This window comes from Moschus berezovskii, chromosome Y, assembly GCF_049115385.1.
Source record: "Moschus berezovskii isolate FMDL1 chromosome Y, NW_MosBer_1.0, whole genome shotgun sequence".
NCBI classification, from domain to species: Eukaryota; Metazoa; Chordata; class Mammalia; order Artiodactyla; family Moschidae; genus Moschus; species Moschus berezovskii.
Window position 1 is genome coordinate 72,037,186 of NC_142489.1, and position 27,880 is coordinate 72,065,065.

General features: G+C 41.8%; 2 pseudogenes; one reads left to right on the forward strand and one right to left on the reverse strand.

The window, feature by feature from the left end:
• LOC148773155 (serine/threonine-protein phosphatase 2A 65 kDa regulatory subunit A beta isoform pseudogene) overlaps positions 1 to 13,766 on the forward strand; it is a 150,489-nt pseudogene extending 136,723 nt beyond the window's left edge.
• A 5,282-nt stretch (positions 13,767 to 19,048) lies between these two features.
• On the reverse strand, positions 19,049 to 20,777 carry LOC148773156 (serine/threonine-protein phosphatase 2A 65 kDa regulatory subunit A beta isoform pseudogene; annotated as a pseudogene).
• Between the last annotated feature and the right edge of the window lie 7,103 nt (positions 20,778 to 27,880).

Consider the following 27,880-nt stretch of genomic DNA (forward strand, 5'->3'; position numbering starts at 1 on the left):
ACTTTCTTCACAGTCCTACTCTCACATCCAAACATGACCACTGGAAAAACCATAGTCTTGACTAGCCAGACCTTGGTTGGCAAAGTAATGTCTCTGCTTTTTATATGCTATCTAGGTTCACCATAACTTTCCTTCCAAGGAGTAAGTGCCTTTTAGTTTCATTAAAAACCTGAAATCTAAAACAAGAGCATTGAAATTTGGGATTGAAATCATAACTATGGACACCAATTTCAATAACATTTAGCATGGCTTCAAAATGCTCACCTCTCTAAACATGGCATTCTCACCTACATTGAATGTAATTTTTCAATGAAAGAAAAAGTATGTTTGTGGACCACTCCCTTATCTACACAGATATTCCACAGATATCACTGTTCATTAGCTGCAAGAATTAAAGAGGTCAACTTAATTTGGTGTTGTCCTATGTGGGTAACCACCACGAAACAGGGATCTGACTTGATGTTGCCACCATCATCTAAAGGAATGACCCCAAATTTGAGATTTCAAAGATTTCTAGGTAGTGTTCATGATATCTGTATAGTCCAACAAGCAGGCACGTTGTTCAGAGTAATTCGTTGTGAAATATACTTGGGATCAACCATTGATATTGATCCCTGCTTACTCCATGACTTTTCTAGATTATTAAAATTAATGATTCTTTTTTTATATATGTGTCTCCACAACTACTATTGAATTTTAGGGCACTGGGGCCTGAAACTACATGCTTAGAATGGGTTCTTATAGACTGTAAATTTCATGAGAGCAGCAGTTTTATTATAATTTAAATTCCCACATTTAGCATTCGTGTAAATATAATAAATATTTATCAACATGGAAAGTTATCACTAAAGAGGAAAGGTCAATTATGATAATACTGAAGGTTATAGGAATATGTTGAGTAATGTATATAGCATTTGATTGATTATGGCATTTCTTTATTGATAATTTAGTAAGTACTTAAAATGTATCATTTTCGGGCTCTAATTTTAGCTGATGTGAAAGATACATAAAGAGAGTAGGCCCAAAACCCACGGAAGTCCTGATATCTGGGCTCAGCTTGGTAGGAGGGCAAACGGCAGTTCCTTCCAACCCCAAGAAAAAGTTGAGACAAATTGTGAGAAGGGGCTTAGCATGGCTGAAATTAGGTTGAGAGATTGTAGCTCCGGAACCACAGTATAAGAGAAAGATAATGAAATTATTAAGGAAAAAAGATACCATGTCTTCACAGAACTTGTTAATCATACTGATGTGCTACAATCACCACCAGGAATTTATTCTGTCTCTGTGGGAACTGATAAGCAACATCTAAACATGCATTAGGAAATACAGGGTGGAATCCAGGTGTCAGCAAATAAAGGCGTGCCTTAAGGACAGCATCTTCCCTGGTGGCTCAGACATTAAAAAGTCTGCCTGCAATTTGGGAGACCCGGGTTCAATCCCTGGGTCGGGAAGACCCCTGCAGAAGGAAATGGCAACCCACTCCAGTATCCTTGCTTGGAGAATCCCATGGATGGAGGAGCATGGTAGTCTACAGTCCACAGGGGTCGCAAAGCATCGGACACGACTGAGCTACTTCACTGTCACTTTCACTTAAGGACAGCAGAACAAAAATGTCCCTATACATTATCACTTGTAAAATACATATCTTGTGCTGACCATGGGCCAGTCACTGATTATGTCATGTTATCTTTGGTGTCACAGTGACAGTACAGTGGTGATCATGATTTTGATGATCATAATTTTATATTTTCAAGTACATAACGAATTTCTATACTGAAGATAACCTGCTGTCTACCTTTTTAAGAATCTACCAGTATCTAATAGAATATAACGTAACTGTGAATGCACTAAGGTGCATACTATGCATTTCCATTTTTTTTTTAAATTTTATTTTATTTGTATCTCTTCCTTCAGCCACATACTCCTAATGTAGACACCCGTTCATTTCAGCAGGGGTGATTGCAGAAATCACATTACATCCGTTACCTCTTTTCCCTTTGTTCTCATTTTCTTGCTAACAAATATTAGATCAGGTGTCATCGACGTAGGATGCATAATGAATATTTTCTATTTCTGAAGAGTTTATAAAACAGTGCAGTAAAATAGCCAGACATTAAACTAAGCCTCATTTTTCTCTTCATTGTTTGAAAAAATAAAATGAAACTATGAAGACGAACATGCAACTTTATTGTTCAAATACAAGAATTGTAGGTATTTGTTGACATCTCCCAACAAAAATTTCAATCTTCATTAGGCTCCATAATCTGGAATTTATTTGATAGGTCCGTTTTAATTAGCATGGTTTTCACATAACGATGATTCTTGATGGGTTGACTGGAAAGAGAGGAGGCAGATGTATAAGTGATCTTTGGCACTGAGGTGCATGAGTTGCCTCTCTTTTGAAGGTCACGGAAAGGACTGTCATGGGCTGATATATTACTATATCTATCTGGAAACTTAGAAGACTCCACCATCAGCCTAGAATAACTGCCCTGAAATGGAGATACGATGTGGTTCTGAGAAGTCGATGTAGTTGTAGTAGGCAAGTCCTCAACGTGGCCATTTACCTGAGTGTAGCTGCTATGTGAGTGCCACTTAAAAATGCTCAACTGATTTAAAACAGCAGGTTGATCTCCCACAATCTGTTCTGTTTGGCTAACTGATATTGATGATGGGGAAGGTAAGTCACACAGAGCTAAATCTCTTGTATTAGCGACTGTCTGGCTGATGTGAGGCTTTCGTATGAAAGGCACACTTAAAGTGGTGGCTGAAAATGTACTCTCTCCACTAGTTTCAGGAAGAAAATCAGAGTTACGATCATCTACGTTGACACTTTCTTTAACATGCTTCTTCTTGCAATCTCGAACTAATGAAGATATTGCAGACACATTGTTAATCCCAAATCTTCTTTCTATTCTTACTAAAAGTTGAGGATAGCCTCTTTTGAAATTTGGATTATAGTAGATCTGTAACTAAAGTCAAAGGAAACAATTATTTAGTTTCTTTTTAAACCAAGGTAAAACTGCCATAAAAACTAAAAAAAAAAAAAAAAACTAAACCATAAAAGTTTATTCCTTCATACAGATGGCTAACAAATACACGAAAAGATGCTCAACGTCACTCATAATCAGAGAAATGCAAATCAAAACCAAAATGAGGTATTATTTTGTGCCAGTCAGAATGGCTTATATTCCAAAGTCTACAAGCAATAATTCCTGGAGAGGTGTGGAGAAAAGGGAGCCCTCTTACACTGTTGGTGGGAATGCAAACAGCACAACCACTATGGAGAACAGTGTGGAGATTCCTTCAAAAACTGCAAATAGAGCTGCCATACGACCCAGCAATCACACTCTTGGGCATACACACCGAGGAAACCAGAATTGATAGAGACACATGTACTCCAATGTTTATCGCAGTCAGGACATGGAGGTAACCTACATGTCCGTCTGCAGACGAATATATAAGAAAGCTGTGTGCATAAATACAATGGAGTATTACTCAGCCATTAAAATTATTTGAATCAGTTCCAATGAGGTGGATGAAACTGGAGCCTATTATACAGAGTGATTTAAGGCAGGAAAAAAAGGACCAATAGAGTATACTAACACATGTATAATGAATTTGAATGGTGATAACGATAACCCTGTAAATGAGACAGCAAGAGACACACAGATGTATAGAACAGTCTTTTGGACTCTGTGGGAAAGGGCTAGGGTGGGATGATTTGGGAGTATGGCATTGAAACATGTATATTATCATATGTGCAACGAATCACAAGTTCAGGTTCGATGCAAGATATAGCATGTGTGGAGCTGATGTACTGGGATGAACCAGAGAAATGCGATGGGGAGGGAAGTGGAAGGGGATTCAAGATGGGGACACATGTACACCTGGGGTATATTCATGTCTATGTATGGCAAAACCAATACAATAATGTAAAGTAATTAGCCTCCAATTACAATAAATAAAATTAGAAAAGAAAAAATAATTCCTTGAATGATACCAATTAAATTCCATCAAACCAAACGCCTCCAGAGTAGTTTTAACAACTAACACGTTAGAAACAAATGTGCTCCTCAACTAAAAATATGTTGTATATATATAGTAAATACCATAAGTAACTTCAAGACTCGTATCTTGTTTCAAGTTGATTGGAAAGTTTGTTAAATATCAAATATTATATCCTCCAGCTGTTCTCAGCTTCAAAAAATAAAGCTTTTTCAACAAATTGGTATCTCAAATTTGAATTCCGTTTTACCTACATATGGTAACATGCTTTCTAGGTCACATGATTTAATTTTACATATTGCTAATAAGTGAAAATTTGGGGATACATTGCTCAAAAGAGATTTGTTTTCTTCTTCCAGAAAGTCAGATAGTGAAGCAGATCTTTGAACAGGTTGTCGCTTTTTACTAAACCCGTAAAGGTTCAGCTGTCGAACTAAACTTTTCATATTATTGGTTTCAATTATTCTGAAAGGTGACTTTCTTTCCAAGAATTCTTTCTTGAAAAGTTCTTCGTTCATCACTATACAAGTGCCACTCTCATCCCACCAAATAGATTGAAATTGATCACTTTCCACTATATTCCACAATTTTTGTGGAAAAGTGAGTGAAAGAAAATCATTCAGCTCACCTGTTTCAGAGATAGAAAATGTGTAACGAGGACTTTTTATCAGAACTTCCTCAGACAAAGCCTGAAAAGCATATTCTTCAATAAGAGATCGCAAAACCGAATCCCAAGCAAGTGTATAATCATACAAAGGTCTGATGGAGATTTCTGAACCAGTGGATTCATCGTTAGGAGTCACATCTTACATTTCTGAAGAAATATGTGCCATCTCAGAAAAATCTTTCTTCAGATACTTTTCTCATTTTTCTGATTTTACACACAGCAAATTCAAATGCTGCTTGGCTCGCCTAAGGGGGAAACTCCCTAGATCATCACAGTGGTTCTAAAATGCACTGTTCTGCTAGCAGTGAAATGGTAGCTGTGACATCACAAAGTCACTGGTTTCCTAGCAAGTGAAGGGTAGCTGTGACACCACAACGTCACTGGTCTCCTAGAAATTGAAGGGTAATTTTCAACAAGCGTTTACTCCAGCATCAACTTAAAATACAGGCTGCTTACCTAAATAGCAACCAAAACCATAAGCCTGCAAAACCTCATTCCTAAATAATTTTAATACGGATAAATCACATCAGTAAATCTATTTGGTTTCTGAAATAAAAGTGATTCTCGGCGGCTGCCAAGAGGAGCTACCCCATGCCCAAGGCCAGGGCCAACAGGCGAAAGGAGTTACCCCACGTCCAAGTGGCCCTGGCTGCGCGGGCATAGGAGGGCTGAGAGGAACTACTCCACATTCAAGACCAGGAGGGTCACCCGTGAGGAGATACCCCTCATCCAAGGTAAGGTGCAGTGGCTGTGCTTTGCTGGAGCAACCTTGAAGAGATACCCCACAACCAAGGTCAGAGAAACCCAAATATGACGGTAGGTATTGAGAGAGGGCATCAGAGGGCAGACACACTGAAATCGTGATCATAGAAAGCTAGTAGATCTGATCACATGGACCACAGCATTCTCTAACTCAGTGAAACTAAGCAATGCGGTGTGGGGCCACCCAAGATGGGTGGGTCATGTTGGAGAGGTCTGACAGAATGTGGTCTACCGGAGAAGGGAATGGCAAACCACTTCAGTATACTTGCATCGAGAACCCCAAGAACAGTATTAAAAGACAAAAAAATAGGATATTGAATGAGGAGCTCCCCAGGTCGGCAGGTACCCAATAAGATACTGGATATCAGTGGTGAAATAACTTCAGGAAAAAATGAAGGGATGGGGCCAAAGCAAAACCAGTACGCAGTTGTGGATGGGACTGGAGATGGAAGCAAGGTCCGATGCTGCAAAGAGCAATATTGCATACGAACCTGGAATGTTAGGTCCATGAATCAGGACAAATCGGAAGTGGTAAAACAGGAGATGGCAGGAGTGAACGTAGACCTTCTAGGAATCAGTGAACTCAAATGGACTGGAATGGGTGAATTTAACTCAGATGACCGTTATATCTACTGCTGTGGGCAGGAATCCCTTAGAAGAAATGGAGTAGCTATCATGGAGAACAAAAGAGTCCGAAATGTTTTACTTGGATGTAATCGCCAAATGATCAGAATGATCTCTGCTCATTTCCAAGACAAACCATTCAATATTACATTAATCCAAGCCTATGCCCCAACCAGTAACACTTAAAAAGCAGAGAGTGAATGCTTCTATGAAGACCTACAAGACCATTTAGAATTAACACCTAAAGATGATGTCCTTTTCATTATAGGGGACTGGAATGAGAATGTAGGAATTCAAAAATCACCTGGAGTAACAGCCAAAATTGGCTTTGGAGCATGGAATGCAGCAGGGCAAAGACTGATAGAATTTTGCAGAGAGAACACACTGGTCATAGCAAACAACCCCTTTCAGCAACAGAAGAGAAGACTCCACATATGGACATCAACAGATGTTCAACACTGAAATCAGATTGATTGTATTCTTTGCAGCCAAAGATGGAGAAATTCTATAAAGTTAGCAAAAACAAGACGGGAGCTGACTGTGACCCAGATCATAACCTCATTATTGCCAAATCCAGACTTAAATTTAAGAAAGTAGGGAAAACCACTAAACCTTTCAGATATGACCTAAATCAAATCCCTTATGATTATACTGTGGAAATGAGAAATAGATTTAAAGGATTATATCTGATAGATAGAATACCTGATGAACAATTGACGAAAGTTCATGACATTGTACAGGAGACAGGGACCAAGGCCATCCCCACGGAAAAGAAATGAAAAAAAAGGAAAATGGCTGTCTGGGGAGTCCTTACAAATAGCTATGAAAAGAAAAGAAGCGAAAAACAAAGGAGAAAAAAAAAAAAGATATAAGCATCTGCACGCAGAGTTCCAAAGAATATCAAGGAGAGATAAGGAAGCCTTGCTCAGCGATCAATGCAAAGAAATAGAGGAAAACAACAGAACGGGAAAGACAAGAAATCTCTTCAAGAAAGTTAGAGATACCAAGGGAACATTTCATGAACAGATGACCTCGATAAACGACAGAAATGATATGGACCTAAGAGAAGAAGCAGATATTAAGAAAAGGTGGCAAGAATACACAGAAGAACTGTACAAAACAGATCTTCACAGCCAAGATAATCATGATGGTGTGATCAAAGACCTAGAGCCAGACATCTTGGAAAGTGAAGTTAAGTGAATATGAAGTCATGTGGGCCTTAGAAAGCATCACTACGAACAAAGCTAGTGGAGGTGACAGAATTCCAGTTGATCTATTTCAAATTCTGAAAGATGATGCTGTGAAAGGGCTGCACTCAATATGCCAGCAAATTTGGAAAACTTAGCAGTGACCGCAGGACTGGTAAAGGTCAGTCTTCATTCCAATCCCAATGAAAGGCAATGTCAAAGAATGATTTAAACGACCGCACAACTTCACTTATCTCACACACTAGTAAAGTCATGCTCAAAATACTCCAAGCCAGACTTCAGCAATACGTGAACCATGAACTTCCAGATGTTCAAGCTGGTTTTAGAAAAGGCGGAGTAACCAGAGATCAAATTGCCAACATCCTCTGGATCATGGAAATAGCAAGAGAGTTGTAGAGAAACATCTATTTCTGCTTCATTGACTATGCCAAATCCTTTGACTGTGTGGATCACAATAAAATCTGGAAAATTCTGAAAGAGGTGGGACCTTTCAGACCACCTGCCCTGCCTCTTGAGAAACCTGTATGCAGGTCAGGTAGCAACAGTTAAAACTGGACATGGAACAACAGACAGGTTCCAAATAGGAAAAGGAGTACGTCAAGGTTGTATATTGTCACACTGTTTATTTAACTTCTATGCAGAGTATATCATGGGGAACGTTGGCTGGAAGAAGCAGAGGCTGGAATCAAGATTGCCTCGAGAAATATCAGTGACCTCAGATATGAAGATGACATCATTCTTATGGCAGAAATCAAAGAGTGACTAAAAAGGCTCTGATGAGAGTGAAAGAGGAGAGTGAAAAAAGTTGGCTTTAAGCCAACATTCAGAAAACTAAGATCATGGATTCTGGTCCCATCACTTCATGGGAAATAGATGGGGAAACAGTGGAAACAGTGTCAGACTATATTTTTGGGGGGCTCCAAAATCACTGCAAATGCTGATTGGAGGCAGGAAATTAGAAGACGCTTACTCCTTGGAAGGAAAGTTATGACCAACCTAGATGGCATATTAAAAAGCAGAGACATTACTTTGCCAACCAAGGTCCATCTAGTTAAGGCTAGAGTTTTCCCCTGGTCATGCATGGATGAGAGTGTTGGACTGTGAAGAAAGCTGATCGCCGAAGAATTGATGCTTTTGAACTGTGGTGCTGGAGAAGACTCTTGAGAGACCCTTGGACTGCAAAGAGATCCAACCAGTCCATTCTAAAGGAGATCAAATCTGGGTGTTCATTGGAAGGACTGATGCTAAAGCTGAAACTGCAATACTTTGGCCACCTCATGCGACGAGTTGTTTCACTTTAAAAGAGTCTGATGCTGGGAGGGATTGGGGGTGGGAGAAGATAGGGATGACAGAGAAAGAGATGGCTCGATGGCATCATCGACTCGATAGCCATGAGTTTGAGTGAACTCCGCGAGTTGGTGATGGACAGGGAGGCCTGGTGTGCTGTGATTCATGGGGTCGCAAAGCGTAGGACATGACTGAGGGACTGAAATGAACTGAACATCCTTTCTCAATGATCCATCGGATGTTGGCAATTTGATCTCCCGTTCCTCTGCCGTTTTTAAAACCAGCTTGAACATCTGGAATTTCATAGTTCACGTATCGCTGAAGCTTGGCTTGGAGAATAAAAATCATTATTTTACTAGCACATGAAATGAGTGCAATTGTGCGGTAGTTTGCACATTCTATGGCATTGCCTTTCTTTGGGGTTGAAAAGAATATTGCCCTTTTCGAGTCCTGTGGCAACTGCGGAATTTTCCAATTTAGCTGGCATATTGAGTGCAGCACTTCTAAAACATCATCTTTCAGGATTTGAAAAAGCTCAACTGAAATTCCAACACCTACACTAGCTCAGTTGACTAAGGCCCCCTTGACTTCACATTCCAACATGTCTGGCTGTAGGTGAGTGATCACACCATCATGATTATCTGCGTTGTGAAGATCTTTTTTGTACAGTTCTTCTGTGTATTCTTACCACCTCTTCTTAATAGTTTCTGCTTCGGTTAGATCCCTACCGTTTCTGTGCTTTATTGAGCCCATCATTGCATGAGATGTTCTCTTGGGATAGCCAATGTTCTTGAAGAGATCTCTAGTCTTTTCCATTCTATTGTATCTATTCTTTTTTTTTGCACTGATCCCTGAGGAAGGCTTTCCTTTCTCTCCTTACTTTTCTTTAGAAATCGGCATTCAAATGGATATCTTTCATTTTCTCCTTTACTATTTTTTCCCTTTTTTTTCAAAGCTATTTGTAAGGCCTCCTCAGTCAGTCATTCATTTTTCACATTTCTTTACCTGGGGATGGTCATGATCCCTGTTTCCTGTCAATGGAAGGTACCTCCATCCATAGATCATCAGGCACTCTGTCAATCGAATCTAGTCCCTTACATGTATTTTGCACTTCCAGTGTATAGTCATAAGGGATTTGATTTAGGTCATATCTGAATGGTCTAGTGGTTTCCTCCACTTTCGTCAACTTCTGTCTGAATTTGACAATAAGGAGCTGATGATCTGAGCCACAGTCAGCTTCCTGTCCTGTTTTTGCTGACTGTATAGAGCTTCTCTAATTTGGCTACAAAGAGGATAATCAATCTGATTTCAGTGTCTACCATCTGATGATGTCCATGTGTAGAGTCTTCTCTTGTGTTGCTGGAAAAGGGTGTTTTCATGACCAGTGTTATCTCTTGGCAGAACACTATTAGACTTTGCCGTGCTTCATTTTGTACTCCAAGGTCAATTTGACTGGTACTCTAGGTGCTTCTTGACTTCCTACTTCTGCCTTCCAGTCCCCTATAATGAAAAGGACATCTTTTTTGAATGTTAGTTTAGAAGGTCTTGTAGGTCTTTACAAATCTTTCAACTTCAGCTTCTTCAACGTTACTGATCAGAGAAAAGTTTTGGATTACCGTTTATTGAATCATTTGCCTTGGAAAAGAACAGAGATCATTCTGTCATTTTTGAGATTGTACCCAAGTACTGCATTTTGGACTCTTTTGTTGCGTATGATGGCTACTCCACTTCTTCAAATGGATTCTTGCCACAGTTACAGATATAATGGTCATGTAAGTTAAATTCTCCCATTCCAGTCCACCTTAGTTCACTGATTCCTAGAATGTCAATGTTCACTCTTGCCATCTCCTGTGTGGCCACTTCCAATTTGCCTTGATTCAAGGACCTAACATTCCAGGTTCCTATGCTATATTGCCCTTTACAGCATGAAACCCTGATTCCATCACCGTCCCATTCCAACTGGTTGTTGATTTTGCTTTGGCTCAATTGCTTCATTATTTCTGGAGTTATTTCTCCACGGATCTCTAGAAGCATATTGTGAACCTACCAAGGGTTCATCTTCCAATGTCCTATCTTTTTGTATTCATGGTCTTCATGTGGTTTTCAAGGCAAGAATACTGAAGTGGTTTGCCTTTCCCTTTTCTAGTGGACCACATTCTTTCAACTTTGGTGAAGGGCTGTCATCAGGTAAAAGGCAATTTCTTCTTGGAGAAAACTCTATTGCAAACCTAGACATTGTATTTAGAAGAGACATTCACCTTGGTAACAACGGCCTCCACTTCACAAGTCCCTGTTGTTTATCCAGTAGTCATGTGAAGATGTGGGAGCTGGAATATAAAGAAGACTGAGAGAAGAAGATTCGATGACTTTCAACTGTGCTGCTGCCGAAGACGCTTCATTTCAGTTCAGTCGCTCAGTCATGTCCAACTCTTTGTGACCCCATCAACATGGCAGGCCTCCCTTTCCAACACCATCTCCCAGAGACCACCCCAACTCATGTCCATTGATTAGCAATGCCATCCAAGCATCTCATCCTCTACCATCCCCTTCTCCTCCTGCCCTCAATCTTACCCAGCATCACCGTCTTTTCCAATGAGTCAGCTCTTCGCATCAGGTGTCCAAACTATTGGAGTTTCAGCTTTACGGTGTTACATTCCAACGCATACCCAGGGCTCATCTCCCTTAGGATGGACTGGTTGGATCACCTAGAAGTCCAAGGGGCTCTCAAGAGTCTTCTCCAAAACCACAGTTTAAAAGCATCAATTTTTCGGCACTCAGCTTTTCTTACAGTCCAACGTTCCCATTCATACATGACCACTGTATAAACCATAGCCTTGACTAGATGGACCTTTGTTGGCAAACGAATGTCCCTCCTTTTTATTATGCTATCTTTGTTGGTTATAACTTTCCTTCCAAGGAGAAAGCATCTTTTAATTTGATGGCTGCAATCACCATCTGTAGTGATTTTGAACCTCCAAAAAATAAAGACTCTTAAGGGTCCCTTGGATTGCAAGGATATTAAGCCAATTGATCCTAAAGGAAATCAACCCTACGTATTCAATCGAAGGACTAATGATGAAGTTTAAACTTCAGTTTTGGCCAGCTCATGCAAAGTGTCAATTCACTGTAAATGTCCATGATGCTTTTAAAGATTGGTGACAGGAAAAGAAGGGAGTAATAGAGGATGATATGGTAGGACCATATCTGAAATACAATGGGCATGCATTTGAACAAACTCTGGGAGATAGTGAACGATAGAGAGGCCTGTTGCACATGTGTCACAAAAGAGTTGAAGACAACTTGTTGAATGAGCAACGACACTCAATGTCTCTAGAGTTGCTTCTTCAAATCACTCTCAGTTCAGTTCAGTTCAGTTCAGTTGCTCAGTCGTGTCCTACTCTCCACGACCCCATGAATCACAGTACGCCAGGCCTCCCTGTCCATCACCAACTCCCGGAGTTCACTCAAACCCATGTCCACAGAGTCGGTGATGCCATCCAGCCATCTCATTCTCCGTCGTCCCCTTCTCCTCCCGCCCCCAAACTTTACCAGCATCAGTCTTTTCCAGTGAGTCAACTCGTCATATGAGGTGGCCAAAGTATTGCAGCTTCAGCTTTAGCATCAGTCCCTCCAATGAACATCCAGGATTGATCTCCTCTAGAATGGACTGGTTGGATCTCCTTGCAGTATAAGGGACTCTCAAGAGTCTTCTCCAACACCACAGTTCAAAAGCATCGATTCTTCGGCGATCAGCTTTCTTCACAGTCCAACTCTCACATCCATACATGACCACGGGAAAAACCATTGCCTTGACTAGACAGACCTTGATTGGCAAAATAATGTCTCTGCTTTTTAATATACTATCAAGGTTGGTCATAACTTTCCTTCCAAGAAGCAAGCGTCTTTTAATTTCATGGTTGCAATCAGCATCTGCAGAAATTTTGGAGCCCCAAAAAATAAAGTCTGAAACTGTTTCCACTGTTTTTCCATCTATTTCCCATGAAGTGATGGGACCAGATGCCATGATCTTTGTTTTCTGAATGTTGAGCTTCAAGCCAACCTTTTCACTCTCCTCTTTCACTTTCATCAAGAGGCTTTTGAGTTCCTCTCCACTTTCTGCCATAAGGGTAGTGTCATCTGCATATCTGAGATTATTGATATTTCTCCCGGCAATCTTGATTCCAGCTTATGCTTCTTCCAGCCCAGCGTTCCTCATGATGTACTCTGCATATAAGTTAAATAAGCAAGGTGACACTCTAACATATATTTAATGAAAGTAATAACAAATATCAACTAAGGTGGTTAATAGAAGATGGTATAATGCATTTTTAAAGAAAATATGGGAACTGTAGGCTCTAAAAGAAACAAATCTTTGAATTGAATAAATTTTAAGTATTAGTGTGAAGGAAGAGACAGGAAGATGGAGGAGGAATAGCACGGGGAGACAACTTTCTCCCCCACAAATTCATCAAAAGAATGTTTGAATGTTGATTAAATCCCACAAAACAAATTCTGAAGGCCGGCAGAGGACATCAGGCACTCATAAAAGCAAGACATTGTCTTCAAAAGGGGGTAGGAAATAACATAAAATATAAAAAGTGAGAGAAAAGAGGGAGGGATGGAGGTTTGTCCCGGAAAGGAAGGTTTAAAAAAAGAGAGAAGTTTCCAGACACTGGAAACACTCACTGGTGACTCTGTGGCAACCCTTGGAACCTGAGAGGGCAACATAACCAGGAGAAACAATAAATAAATAATTAAAATCTACAGACTACGTGCCCAGTAGTAGCTCCGTGGGAGAAGCAGTGCAGCCGCCCACACCCCCCATAGAAAGCTGGGACTGGGCAGGGAGGCGCGGGCTGCATCCCTTAGAGTAAGGACAGGGCCTGAATGCCCTGAGGGCAATCTGAGGGAACTAACTTAAGATAGATAAGCAGACTGTGTGATAGTTACCTCGTGAAATGGCGAAAACCCCCAAGCTAAGACACTTCCAGGCCCACTCAGAGAACAAAGGACTGAACAGTGCTAGCCAGCTGTGGTCAGCCCATCCACCATCCCCAGCTGAGACGGCAGGGGAGGACAGCCAGAGCAGGAAGCAGGCAATCGTGGCACCAGAGAGGCATCTGATACCAAGCTTCAAGCAGGCCTTGTTGCTAACCAAGATTTCTTGGGTTCTGGCCAGTCAATATCGGCCTGAGAGGGTACGCTGGTAGTACGCCCAGAAAACCGAGGAGCAGGGATTGGGGAGGGAATAAGTCACAGTGACTCTGCTGGTCAAACACCTGCTCACCTGAGCTGCTCAGACCAGGAAGGGCAAAATATTCAGGCCCAACTGAGTCTTAACCTTTGTGGAGTACCCGAAAATCAGAAGCTGAGTGGCTTAGACCATGGATGTACATCCAACCCAGCAACAGCCTCGGATTGTTCCCAGCAGAGCAATCTAGAGCCTGTGCAGTGTAGACTGGGACAGCACACATGCCGTGAGCAGGGGTAAACCCAGTGTGGCTGAGACATTGCAAGCACTCCCCACAGATGCCACTGGTATTTGTCTGCAGCTTACCTCCCTCCCCACAGCACGACTGAACAGGTGTGCCTAAAAAAATTGTCTACCACTGCCGCCTTGTGTCAGGAAGGGAATTAGACACCGAAGAGACCAGCAAACAGAAGCTTAAACAGAAGGAACTGCGTAGGAAGAGACAGATGGAGAAGTCTTGAGCCTACTACAAAAATAAGACTGAAAAGCAGAGCCAGAGGCTTAAGTCCAAATCCTGAGAACACCAGAGAACTGCTGTTCTAGGGAACATTAATTGAAGGAGCTCATCAAATGCTTCCATACCTACACTGAAACCTGGCAACACCAAAGGGTCAACAAGTTTCAGAGAAAGACTTTCCACACAAATTCTCCAGCAACACAGGAGAACAGCACTGAGCTTCAATATACAGGCTTCCCAAAGCCACTCCAAACCCACTGATAACTCAAAACTCATTACTGGACACTTCATTGCACTCCAGAAAGAAGAAATCCAGCTCCACCCACCAGAACACCGACACAAGCTTCGCTAACTACGGAAACTGAAAAAGCCACCCATCCAAGGCCACACACAGCAATGAAACTGCACAATAAAGAAAATTCCACAAGCTGCCAGAAGACTGAAAGGCCACCACAAACAGAACAATATAAGCAAGATGAAGAGGTAGAGAAATACTCAGCAAGTAAAGGAACAGTACAAAGGCCCAGCCAAAAAAAAAAAAAAAAGTAAGTTTTAGGGAATCTACCTGATAAATAATTATGAATATTGACAATGAAAATGATTCAAAATCTCGAAAACAAACTGGAATTACAGAAAAATAACCTCTAGATAATGATCGAGAAGATGCAAAAAACATTTAATAAGGATCTAGATGAAATAAAAAAGAGTGACTATATAATGAATAATGCAATAGATGAAATCCAAAACACTCTGGAGGGAACCAATAGTAGAATAATGGGGGAAGAAGATAGGATAAGTGAGGTAGAAGATAGAATTATAGAAATAAATGAAACAGAGAGGAAAAAAGAAAAATGAATTCAGTGAAATGAAGACAATCTCTGAGACCTCTGGGACAATGTTAAATGCCCCAACATTCTAATCATAGAAGTCCCAGAAGAAAAGACAAAAAGAAAAACCATGAGAGAATACTTGAGGAGATAAGAGTTGAAAACTTCCCTAAAATGGGGAAGGAAATAATCAAGTCCAAGAAACACAGAGAGTCCCTAACAGGATAAACCCAAGGCCAAATTCTCCAAGGCAAACATGAATCAAACTAACAAAAATCAAACACAACGAACAAATATTAAAAGGAGCAAGGGAAAACCAACAAATAAAACACATGGAGATTCCCAGAAAGATAACAAGTGATCTTTTACCAAAAACTCTTTAGGCCAGGAGGCAATGACACGACATACTTAAAGTGATGAAAGAAAATAACCTTCAGCCCAGATGATTTTACCCAGCATGGATTTCATTCAAATATGAAGGAGAAATCAAAAACCTTACAAACAAGCAAAAGCTGAGAGAATTCAGCACCACCAAACCAGCTCTCCAATAAATGCTAAAGGATCTTCTCTTGACAGGAAACACAGAAAAGGTACGTAAACTTGAACCCAAAACAGTAAAGAAAATGGCAATGGGATCATACCTATCAATATTTACCTTAAATGTAAATGGGTTGTATGTCCCAACCAAAAGGCAAAGACTGGCTGAATAGATACAAAAACGAGACCCTTATCATGTTGTCTGCAAAAGACCCACCTCAAAACAAGGGACACATACAAACTGAAAGTGAAGTGCTGGAAAAAGATATTCCATGCAAATAGAGACCAAAAGAAAGCAGGAGTAGCAATATTCATATCAGATAAAATAGACTTTAAAACAAAGGATGTGAAAAGAGACAAAGAAGGAAACTACATATTGATCAAAGGATCAATCCAAGAAGAAGATATAGCAATTATAAACATATGCACCCAACATAGAAGCACCGCAATATGTAAGACAGTTACTAACAAGTGTGAAAGGCTAAATTAACAACAGCGCAATAATAGTGGAAGACTTTAATACCCCACTCACACCTATGTATAGATCAACTAAACAGAAAATTAACAACGAAACACAAACTTTAAATGATACAATAGACCAGATAGATCTAATAGATATCTATAGGGCATTTCACGGCAAAACAAAGAATTTCTCCTTTTTCTAAAGTGCACACAAAACCTTTTCCAGGATAGATCACATCCTGGGCCATAAATTTTGACTTGGTAAATACAAAAAAAAAAAAAAAAATTGAAATTTTTCAAGCATCTTTTCTGCCCACAGTGCAGAAAGATTTGATCTCAACTACAGGAGAAAAACTATTAAAAATGCCAGCATACGGAGGCTGAACAACACGCTGCTGAATAGCCAACAAATCATAGAAGAAATCAAAAAAGAAATCAAAATGTGCATAGAAATGAATGAAAATGGAAACACAACAAACCAAATCTTATGGAACACTGTGAAAGCCATGCTAAGGGGAAAGTTCATAGAAATATAGGCGTACCTCAAGAAACAAGAAAATAGTCAACTAAATAACCTAACTCTACATCTAAAGAAACTAGAAAAGGAAGAAATGAAGAACCCCAGGGTTAGCAGAAGGAAAGAAATCTTAAAACTAAGCAGAAATAAATGCAAAAGAAATAAAAGAGACCATAGCAAAAATCAGCAAAACCAAAAGCTGGCTCTTTGAGAGGGTAAATAAAATTTACAAACCACTAGCCAGACTCATCAAGAAACAAAGGGAGAAAATCCAAATCAATAAAACTAGAAAAGAAAAAGGAGAGACCACAATAGACAACACAGAAATATAAAGGATCATAAGAGACTGCTATCACAAAATAATATGCCCATAAAATTGACAACTTGGAAGAAATGGACAAATTCTTAGAAAAATACAACTTTTCAAAACTGAACCAGGAAGACATACAAAATCTTAACAGACCCATCACAAGCACGGAAATCGAAGCTGTAATCAGAAATCTCCCAGCAAACAAAAGCCTAGGGCCAGAAAGCATAACAGCTGAATTATAAAAATTTAGAGAAAAGGTAACATCTATTCTACTCAAACTATTCCAGAAAATTGCTGAGGAAGGGAAACTTCCAAACTCATTCCACGAGGCCACCATCACCCTAATCACAAAACCTGTCAAAGATCTCACAAAAACAGAAATCTACAGCCAAATATCACTGATGAACATAGATGCAAAATTCCTTCACAAAATCCTGACAATCAGAATCCAACAACACATTAGGAAGATCATACATGATGACCAAGTGGGCTTTATCCCAGGAATGCAATGATTCTTCAATATCAGTATATCAATCAATGTAATACAGCACAGTAACAAACTGAAAAAAAATGAATATCTCAATAGATGCAGAGAAAGCCTTTGACAAAATTCAGCATGGATTTATGATAAAAACCCTCCAGAAGATGGGAATAGAAGGAACATACCTCAACATAATAAAAGCTATATACAGCAAACCCACTGCTGCTGCTGCTAAGTCACTTCAGTCGTGTCCTACTCTGTGTGACCCCATTGACCGAAGCCCACCAGTCTCCCCCTTCCCTTGGATTCTGCAGGCAAGAACACTGGAGTGGATTGCCATTTCCTTCTCCACTTCCCTGTGCAAAATCCCATTCATGAATGCCTGTGCAAAACATGTCAAACAAGGGCAATGTATGATCAGACAAAACACCACAAGTTAACAGGCAGTATATGTCATCTTAACATTAAAAACATCAAAAATTACGTATTAACTGGTCTTACTTGTGATATGACATGACTGAGCAACTTAACTGAACTGAATTGAACTGACAGGAAGAAACCTCGTATGGTTTACAATGCTGTTCTTAATTCCTAGGGTTTTAAATCTACGTGATACTAAAAATATCCCAGTATTTTGGTGAGTATTTTGGTACCTAATCGCTCAGTTTCTTATATATTATTTCTGGTATGGGAGTAGTAAGCTAAAGAGGCTCTAATTTTGTCATGCTTGTGGGCTTTTCAGTATTCTTGTGGGAGGCTTCATTAGACTTGTTCTTCATTAAGCCTATGCTAATATGACAAACCCACAGCAAACATTATCCTCAATGGTGAAAGATTGAAAGCATTTCCACTAAAGTCAGGAACAAGACAATGGTGGCCACTCTTACCACTACTGTTCAACATAGTTCTGGAAGTTTTGGGCACAACAATCAGAGCAGAAAAATACGTAAAATGAATCCAAACTGGAAAAGAGGTAAAACCCTCATTGTTTGCCAATGACATGATCCTCTACTCAGAAAACCCTAAAGACTCTACCAGAAAACTACTAGAGCTAATCAATGAATACAGTAAAGTTGTAGGATATAAAATCAACACACAGAAATCCCTTGAATTCCTATATACTAATAATGAGAAAATAGAGAAATTAAGGAAACTATTCCATTCACTGTTGCAACGAAAATAATAAAATACTTAGAGATATATCTACCTAAAGCAACAAAAGGCTTCTTTTTTTTAAATTTCTAGACATTTATTTCTCTGTGAAAAAGGGGGAAAGGGAATAAAATAAAAACTGCACAACTAACACAAAAAACCACCAGGAGGAAGGGAGGGAGGCAGAGGAGATGGGGGAGGGGCCCCCATGCAGCAGCACTGGCTGGCGACCGGGGTGCTCGCCCCACTCCCCACCTGGCAGGAGCGGCCCCGTCCTCTCAGGGCTCTGCTCCGTCCCACACTGTGCGCCCCCAGCCCCGTGAGGGGTGGACGTGAGAAGTCGGAGTCCCGGTCTGAGGGAGGAACCGTGCCGGGGGAGGGACCTGGGGTCAGAGCATGTACGGGGAGTAATAGCCAAGGACCCCCACTGTCCCCCCAGGGAGGGGCCTGGCGGGGGAGGGTGGGCACCGTAGGCCAGCGGTGGGTCCTCTTCCAGCATCAGGGGAGAGACAGAACAGTCAGAGCCTCCTGGGCGAAGTACTTGACGTCCACGTCCTGGTCCTGGGTCAGCTTCTCACGGACGGGCTTGACCTCGCTCTGCAGCGTGCTGTTGTCCAGGATGCGCCCGATCTTCTACAGGGACTTGGCCACGTTGAAGCGGATGTTGGCAACAGGGTCCCCGGCCATGTGCAGCACGGTGGGCAGTATGTGCTTGGTGGTGATGTCCTGCCCGCAGATCTCAGACAGCACATTGATACAGAAGAGTGTGGTCATGCGGTGCAGGGAGTTGGCGTCCCCAGACATGGCCAAGACCTTCGGGATGATAGTCGCATGGGCCCACTCCTTCCCAAACCTCTCCACCACCTTCTTGAGGTTGCTGGTAGCCCCCTCGCGGATGGCATAGACATGATCCACAAGCCAGGCCATGCACAAAGATTTGAATTTCTCATCAAACGACTCCACCCCCAGTTGTCCCGCCAGCAGAGGGATATACTTGATGATGGCCAGCCGCACCCGCCACTTGGCATCCTCCGCCAGCTCCACGATGGCAGGGAGTAGGGACTTCAACAGCTGCCTGAAGCCGATCACCTCGTTCATGCAGTCCAGGTTGGAGATGATGTTCAGCCGCACCTCCGGGCACTCGTCCTTCAACTGGGCCAGGAAGAGGTGCAGGAGGTCCTTGATCGTGCTGTCTTTGCCCGGGATCGGAAAGAGGCCCATGATGATGGAGGCCAGGGCTGACTTGACGAGATGGTTGGCATCAGACACCAGCTCCTTGATGCAGGGCAAGATCTGGGTCATGATCACATTCTCCCGACAGTCAGCGGAGAGATTTCCACAGAATTCTTTGACGTTGTGGGAGGCGGCAACCTTCACCTCAGTCAGCCTCACAGTCTTTCATCAGGTTCTGGAAGGAAGGACTCAGGTTCTTCTGGGTGATTTCAGGCCCCACTGCTTTCTGGAGCCCTGTGAACTTGTCGGCCACCATGTAACGGACGCGCCAGGACTTGTCCTCGGTAGCCTGGCACAGGGTGGGCATCACCAGGTCCTCCAGGGCCTCCTGGGGCAGGAATTGGGCGATGTTCACGCATGTCTCCACTGCTAGCAGCCCCATCTCGCTCTTGATGTTGTCCAGCTCCAGCACCTTGGCGAACTCCCCAACCTTGGAGGCTGTGGGTCACAGCACCATGGGGGTGTCATCTGAACATAGGTTCTGGAAGTACTGTTGAAGCTCTGCCTTGATGGCCCTTGACACACGGGGGTAACAGACAGAGAAGAGGCTGCAGGCTGAAGTGTGGGAGGTGAACCAGGCTCCGCCCGCCAGCCACTTCACCAGGGGCACGAAGTGGACCTCAAGGTCGGAGGGGGAGTGCTCATGCGAGATATCCCACAGGGATTCCATTGCCTTATCCAGCACCACCGTCTCCTCCACCGTGGCCAGCAACTTCAGGGGCAGCAGCAGGCAGTGCATGTACTCGAGGCCACCCAGCAGAGTGGTAAAAGTGCCCAGCTGCTCTGCCAGGTCCAAAAGGACCTCGTCCTCATCGTAGACTGTGTCTGTAAGGAAGGGCAGAAGTTTACCGTGGGCCCTTTCGACCCCAAGGATCAAAGCAATGGTGGACAGCTTCTAGATGCTGTTGGGGCAAAGCTGAACATCCTCGTTGTGGAGCTCGTCTATGAGCACTGTGATGGGGTAGAATGAGTGGTTGCTGTTGGCTGCCGCCATCTTGGGCCTGTCCCCTTCCTGTCAAGACTGAGGCCAGTGCCGTGCTAAAACTGGGATAGGGAGGGGTTGGGCTGGGAGGAGGAAAGGAACAAAAGACTTCTATAGAAAACTATAAGACACTGGTGAATGAAATCAAATAGGACACTAATAGATGGAGAAATATACCATGTTCATGGATTAGAAGAATAAATATTGTGTGCCAGGAGCCAGCGAGGGAAATCCTACCCGTGGCAATGGTCAATTGGGGAAGAGGCCTGATGGGCAAAGGCTAATCAGGACTCGAGGAACCCCCTGGACTTACCTGAGCATCTACCCCAAAGAAAACCGGAGTCTGACTGCCTTACTCTTACACCTCTTATCAAGTCCTTTAATACTTACGGGGGCTTCCCCCCAACCACCTATCTCTGAAAACATTAATTCAGAGCTGTAGTTTAAAAGTTCTCCTTGGCTTAATAGGAGTGTTCCAATCCAAGCCCCACTGATAGCTTTCTAACTTGCATGACAAGTTTGTCCGGGCTTTTACAACTATGAATGTGACTGTTTACAGCCTCGAACCATGCAAAGACAGAAAGCCTAATATTCTAAAATACAGGAATTTGTTGAAGAAGTAAAAATCATTAGAATAGTAGTAAAAAAGAGATTTCATTGTTGAATCAATGCTTGCTGCAAAGTTTATCTATTGTATCCTTGGAAATTTATTAATCACAAATAGAGAGTATAAGTAGTAGCCTTTGATTTAACCACATCAGATCTTAAGTTAATAAATTCCTTTCCTGTAGCTCACTACACTTTTGCCTTATAGGAATGTAACTTTGTCATGTGTCTAGCACATGACTTTACGAAAATCACTTTAAAAGAATATAAGACTTTTTCTAGCTAACTAACCTTTGTTAGGAGAGAAGGCCATAAACTGTCAGCAGGCCTCCTGGCCAGAAGATGATGTAAACCACCTAAAACTTTTGTTTATCATGAGATATACAAAAATAAGCCCTGATCCTGATAAGGGTCAAGACTGCAGACCCCGCGTGATTTTGGCGTGAGTCTATACCTCCCTTTCTCTAGTTTTTATGTGCACAACTTAGGGTATAAAAGCAGCACTGGAAAATAAAGTTTTGGGCCTTGCTCACTGAAGCTTGGTCTCCCCATGTCGTTCTTTCTCTTTTTCTGTCCTTTTCTCTATTCTCCTTTTTCTGGTTGAGATCCTTGGAGTGCTGGGCCCTCTGCGTTTATTTATCTGCCTGGGCTTCTAAGACCCACTCGAGGTGGTGCCCTGGTGGGGTGCCTCTGGTGATTCAAGAGGGCGCCTGCGGCCTACGTAAGCAGAGCAAACCCCGTGCTTGGGTTTTCTCTCTCTCTCTCTCTCACTGACGCCGACGCCGTTCATCCCGAGGATATCCTGGGCCATATCGAGACTGGTCCCCGATAATTGTGAAAATGCGTATACTACCTAAAGTAACATACATTCAATGCAATCCCTATCAAGCTACCAACAGTATTTTTCACAGAGCTACAACAAGTAATCTCACAGTTTGTATGGAAATACAAAAAACCGCGAATAGCCAAAGCAATCTTGAAGAAGAATGGAACTGAGGGAATCAACCTGCTGAACTTCAGGCTCTACTACAAAGCCACAATCATCAAGACAGTATGGTACTGGCATAAAGACAGAAATATAGATCAATGAAACAAAATAGAAAGTCCAGAGATATATCCATGCACCTATGGACACCTTTACTTTGACAAAGGAGGCAAGAATATAAAATGGAGAAAAGACAGATTCTTTAACAAGTGGTGTTGGGGAAACTGGTAAATGAATGAAACTAGAACACCCCCTAATATCATACCCAAAAACAATCTCAAAATGGATTAAAGATCTAAATGTAAGACCAGAAACTATAAAACTCCTAGAGGAGAACATAGGCAAAACACTCTCTGACATAAATCACAGCAGGATCCTCCATGAGCCACCTCCCAGAATATTGGAACTAAAAGCAAAATAAACAAATGGGACCTAATGAAGATTAAAAGCTTCTGCACAGCAAAGGAAACTATAAACAAGGTGAAAAGACAGCTCTCAGAATGGAAGAAAATAATAGCCACTGAAACAACTGACAAAGAATTATTCTCCAAAATATACAAGCAGCTCCTGCAGCTCAATTCCAGAAAAATAAACGACCCAATCAAAAAATGGGCCAAAGATCTAAACAGACATTTATCCAAAGAAGACATACAGATGGCTAACAAGCACATGAAAAAATGCTCAATATCCCGCATAATCAGAGAAATTCAAATCAAGATGACAAAGAGGTACCATTTCACACAAGTCAGAATGGCTGCTATCCAAAAGTCTACAAGCAATAAATGCTGGAGAGGGTTTGGAGAAAAGGGAACCCTGTTACACTGTTGGTGGGAATGAAAACTACTACAGCCACTATGGAGAACAGTGTGGAAATTCCTTTAAAAAACTGGAAATAGAACTGCCATACGATCCAGCAGTCGCACTCCTGGCATAAACACTGTAGAAACCAGATTTGAAAGAAACACGTATACTCGATTGTTCATTGTAGCACTGTTTATAATAGCAAGAACATGGAAGCAACCTATATGTCCATCTGCAGATGAATTGATAAGGAAGCTTTGGTACCTATACACAATGGAGTTTTACTCAGCCATTAAAAAGAATACATTTGAATCAGTTCTAATGAGGTGGATGAAACTGGAGCCTATTATACAAAGTGAAGTAAGCCAGGAAGAAAAACAACAATACAGTATACTAACGCAAACAATTTTGAAAGATGGTAATGATGACCCTGTATATGAGACAGTAAAAGAGATACAGGTGTATAGAACAGTCTTTTGGACTCTGTGGGAGAGGGATGATTTAGGAGAATGGCATTGAAACATGTATATTATCACATGTGAAGCGAATCACCAGTCCAGGTTCGACAAATGATGCAGGACGTTTGGGGCTGGTGCACATGGATGACCCGGAAGTAGGATAAACGGAGGAGGGATGTGGGAGGGGGGTTCAAGAAGGGGAGCACGTGTGCACCTGGGGAGGATTAATGTCAATGTATTGCAAAACCAATATAATATTGTAAAGTAATTAGCCACCAATAAAAAAAAATAATAATTAAAAATAAAGAAATAGAATTAGTGTGCAAGTAAAATTTCATCCAAGCAATAAACAGTAAAGGAGCCCTAGTTTCTATGCTAATAGTAGACAAGTGTTTTAATCAAAAATGTTTTGAGACAAATCACATTCATTATGATTGTACAACATTTTTAACATTTATTTATTTTAGCTGAAGCAGTTAAATAATTACAATATTGTAGTGGTTTTTGCCATTCATTGCTAGGAATAAGCCATGGGTTTACATGTGTTCCCCATGCTGCTCTCCCCTCAGGATTAAAGTCTGGCTGAAGAAAATACAATTCTCAAAATTTTTGCTGTGCATTTTTCCCAGTCAGTAGCACAAATTCCCGGAGAAGGCAACGGCAAACCACTCCAGTACTCTTGCCTAGAAAATCCCATGGATGGAGGAGCTGGATAGGCTGCAGTCCGTGGGGTCGCTAAGGGTCGGACACGACTGAGTGACTTCACTTTCACTTTTCACTTTCACACATTGGAAAAGGAAATGGCAATCCACTCCAGTGTTCTTGCCTGGAGAATCCCAGGGACGGGGGAGCCTGGTGGGCTTCTGTCTATGGGGTCACACAGAGTCGGACACGACTGAAGTGACTTAGCAGCAGCAGCAGCAGCACAAATTCCAGGATTTTAAAATAAATGATCCTATTACAGACCTCAGCTTTCAAACTACATTTATAATTTCCTACTTAGGATACTTCTGAATATCAGAGGCTTACTATTAGGTACTAAAATATGAACGAATTCATGTTTCTATAAATCGATGACATCAACTGATAATGCTTCTTTACTTTTAGAAATAAAAAAAAATGGAGGTAGGGAAGGAGATGGTGGAGGAAAATGATGGGGAGACCACTTTCTCTCCCTCAAATTCATCAAAAGAACATTTGAACACTGAGTAAATTCCACGAAACAAGTGAATGCCGGCTGAGGACATCAGGCACCCAGAAAAGCAGCCCATTGTCTTCAAAAGGAGGTAGGAAAAAACATAAAAGATACAAAGAGAGACAAAAGAGATAGGGATGGAACTCTGTCCTGGGAAGGGAGGCATAAAAAAGGGAGAAGTTTAAAAAGTTCCGAACACCAGGAAACACTCTCACTTGTGAGTTCATGGCGAGTTTAGACCTCAGAGGGCAACATAAGTGGGAAGAAAAAGAGAAGAGGGTGTTTGCTTGACCAGTGCGTTCTCCTGGCAGAACTCTACTAGCCTTTTACCCTGCTACATTCTGTACTCCAAGGCAAATTTGCCTCGTACTTTAGGTGTTTCTTGACTTCCTACTTCTGTTTTCCATTCCCCTATAATGAAAAGGACATCTTTTTTGGGTGTTAGTTTTAGAAGGTCTTGCAGGTCTTCACAGAACTTTCCGTTTCAGCTTCTTCAGCATTACTGATCAGAGAATAAATTTGGATTACCATGATATTGAATGGTTTGCCTTGGTAAAGAACAGAGATCATTCTGTCGTTTTTGAGATTGCTCTCAAGTACTGCATTTTGGATTCTTTTGTTGACTATGCTGTCTACTCAATTTCTTCAAAGGGATTCCCGCCCACAGTTACAGATATAATGGTCCTGTGCGTTAAATTCTCCCATTCCAATCCATCTTAGTTCACTCATTCCTAGAATGTCAATGTTTACTCTGGCCATCTCCTGTTTGGCCACTTCCAATTTGCCTTGATTCATGGACCTAAATTCCAGGTTCCTATGCAATATTGCTCTTTACAGCACCGGACCTTGCTTCTATCACCAGACACATCCACAACTGGGTATTGGTTTTGCTTTTGCTCCATACCTTCATTCCTTCTAGAGTTATTTCTCCACGGATATACAGTAGCAAACTGGGCACCTACCGACCTGGGGAATTCCTCATTCAGTATCCTATCATTTTGCACTTTGATGCTGTTCCTGGGGTCCTCAAGGCAAGTACACTGAAGTGGTTTGCCATTCCCTTCTCCAGTGGACCACATTCGGCGTTCTCCTGGCAGAACTCTACTAGCCTTGATCACATTGACTAGTTTCCTGTGATCATGATATCAGTGTGTCTACCCTCTGATGTCCCCTCAAAATACCTACCGACTTATTTGGATTTCTCTTACTTTGGGCATGGGATATCTCTTCACAGCTGCTCCGATGATGTTGTGAAAGTGCTGCACTCAATATGCCAGAAAATTTGGAAAACTCAGCAGTGGCCACAGGACTGGAAAAGGTCAGTCTTCATTCCAATCCCAAAGAAAGGCAATAACAAAGAATGCTCAAACTACCGCACAAATTAATTCATCTCACACGCTAGTAAAGTCATGTTCAAAATCCCCGAAACCAGGCTTCAGAAATATGTGAACCGTGAAATCCCAGATGTTCAATCAGGTTTTACAAAAGGCACAGGCACCAGAGATCAAATTGCCAACATATGCTTGATCATGGAGAAAGCAAGAGAGTTCCAGAAAAACATCTATTTCTGCTTCATTGACTATGCCAAAGCCTTTGACTGTGTGGATCACAATAAATTGTGGAAAATTCTGAAAGAGATAGGAATACCAGGCCACCTGACCTGCCTCTTGAGAAACCTGTATGCAGGTCAGGAAGCAACAGTCAGAACTGGACATGGAACAACAGACTGGTTCCAAATAGGAAAAGAAGTACGTCAAGGCTGTATATTGTCACCTTGCTTATTCATGCAGAGTACAATATGAGGAACGCTGAACTGGAAGAAGCACAAGTTGGAATCAAGATTGTTGGAAGAAATATCAATAACTTCAGATATGCAGATGACACAACCCTTATGGCAGAAAGTGAAGAGGAACTCAAAAGCCTCTTCATGAAAGCGAATGAGGAGAGTGAAAAGGTTGGCTTGAAGCTCAACATTCAGAAAACAAAGATCTTGGCATCTGGTCCCATCACTTCATGGGAAATAGATGGAAAAAAAATGGAAACAGTGTCAGATTTTATATTTTTGGACTCCAAAATCACTGCAGATGCTGATTACAACCAGGAAATTAAAAGACACTTACTCCTTGGAAGGAAAGTAATGACCAACCTAGATAGTATATTAAAAATCAGAGACATTGCTTTACCAACAAAGATTCATCTAGTCAAGGCTATGGTTTTTCCCGTGGTCATGTATGGATGAGAGAGTTGGACTGTGAAGAAAGCTGATCACCGAAGAATTGATGCTTTTGAACTGTGGTTTTGGAGATGACTCTTGAGAGTCCCTTGGACTGCAAGGAGATCCAACCAGTCCGTTCTAAAGGAGATCAAACCTGGGTGTTCGTTGGAAAGACTGATGTTAAAGCTGAAACTCCAATACTTTGGCCACCTCATGCGACGAATTGAATCACTGGAAAAGACGCTGATACTGGGAAAGTTTTCGGGCGGGAGGAGAAGGGGACGACAGAGAATGAGATGGCTGGATGGCATCACCGACTCTGTGGACATGAGTTTAAGTGAACTCCGGGAGTTGGTGATGGACAGGGAGGCCTGGCAAGCTGTGATTCATGGGGTCATGGACAGTTGGACACAACTGAGCGACTGAAGTGAACTGAACTGTGTTGATCAGAGATGGGCACAGGCTTATTGCAGCCAGAGTGCCCCTGAGGAAATGCCTTTAAATTCCATTTGATTGGCTCTTGAATTGTTTGGAATGTCAGGGTGTAGAAGCCAAGCCTTTCCCACCAACATACTATGCATGGGTGATGACATAATGATCTTCCTGTGTGTCTCACCTTCCCTTCTGGTAGTGTCCACAAGTAGTCAATTGATGGGGAGTGATTGAAGCCTGTGGGCCCGCTGTGTCAGCCAGTTGCTGTGCTTCCAGGCCCACATCCTTTACAAACCTGGTACATGGTAAGGGCAACAAGGAAAGGAAGACAAGTGGAAGGCTGGAGTGTTTTTGGGAACCTGAATTTTCCTACTATGAGACTGGTTTTCAGGCCACATGGTCCCTGCGACCTGCCGGCTCGGT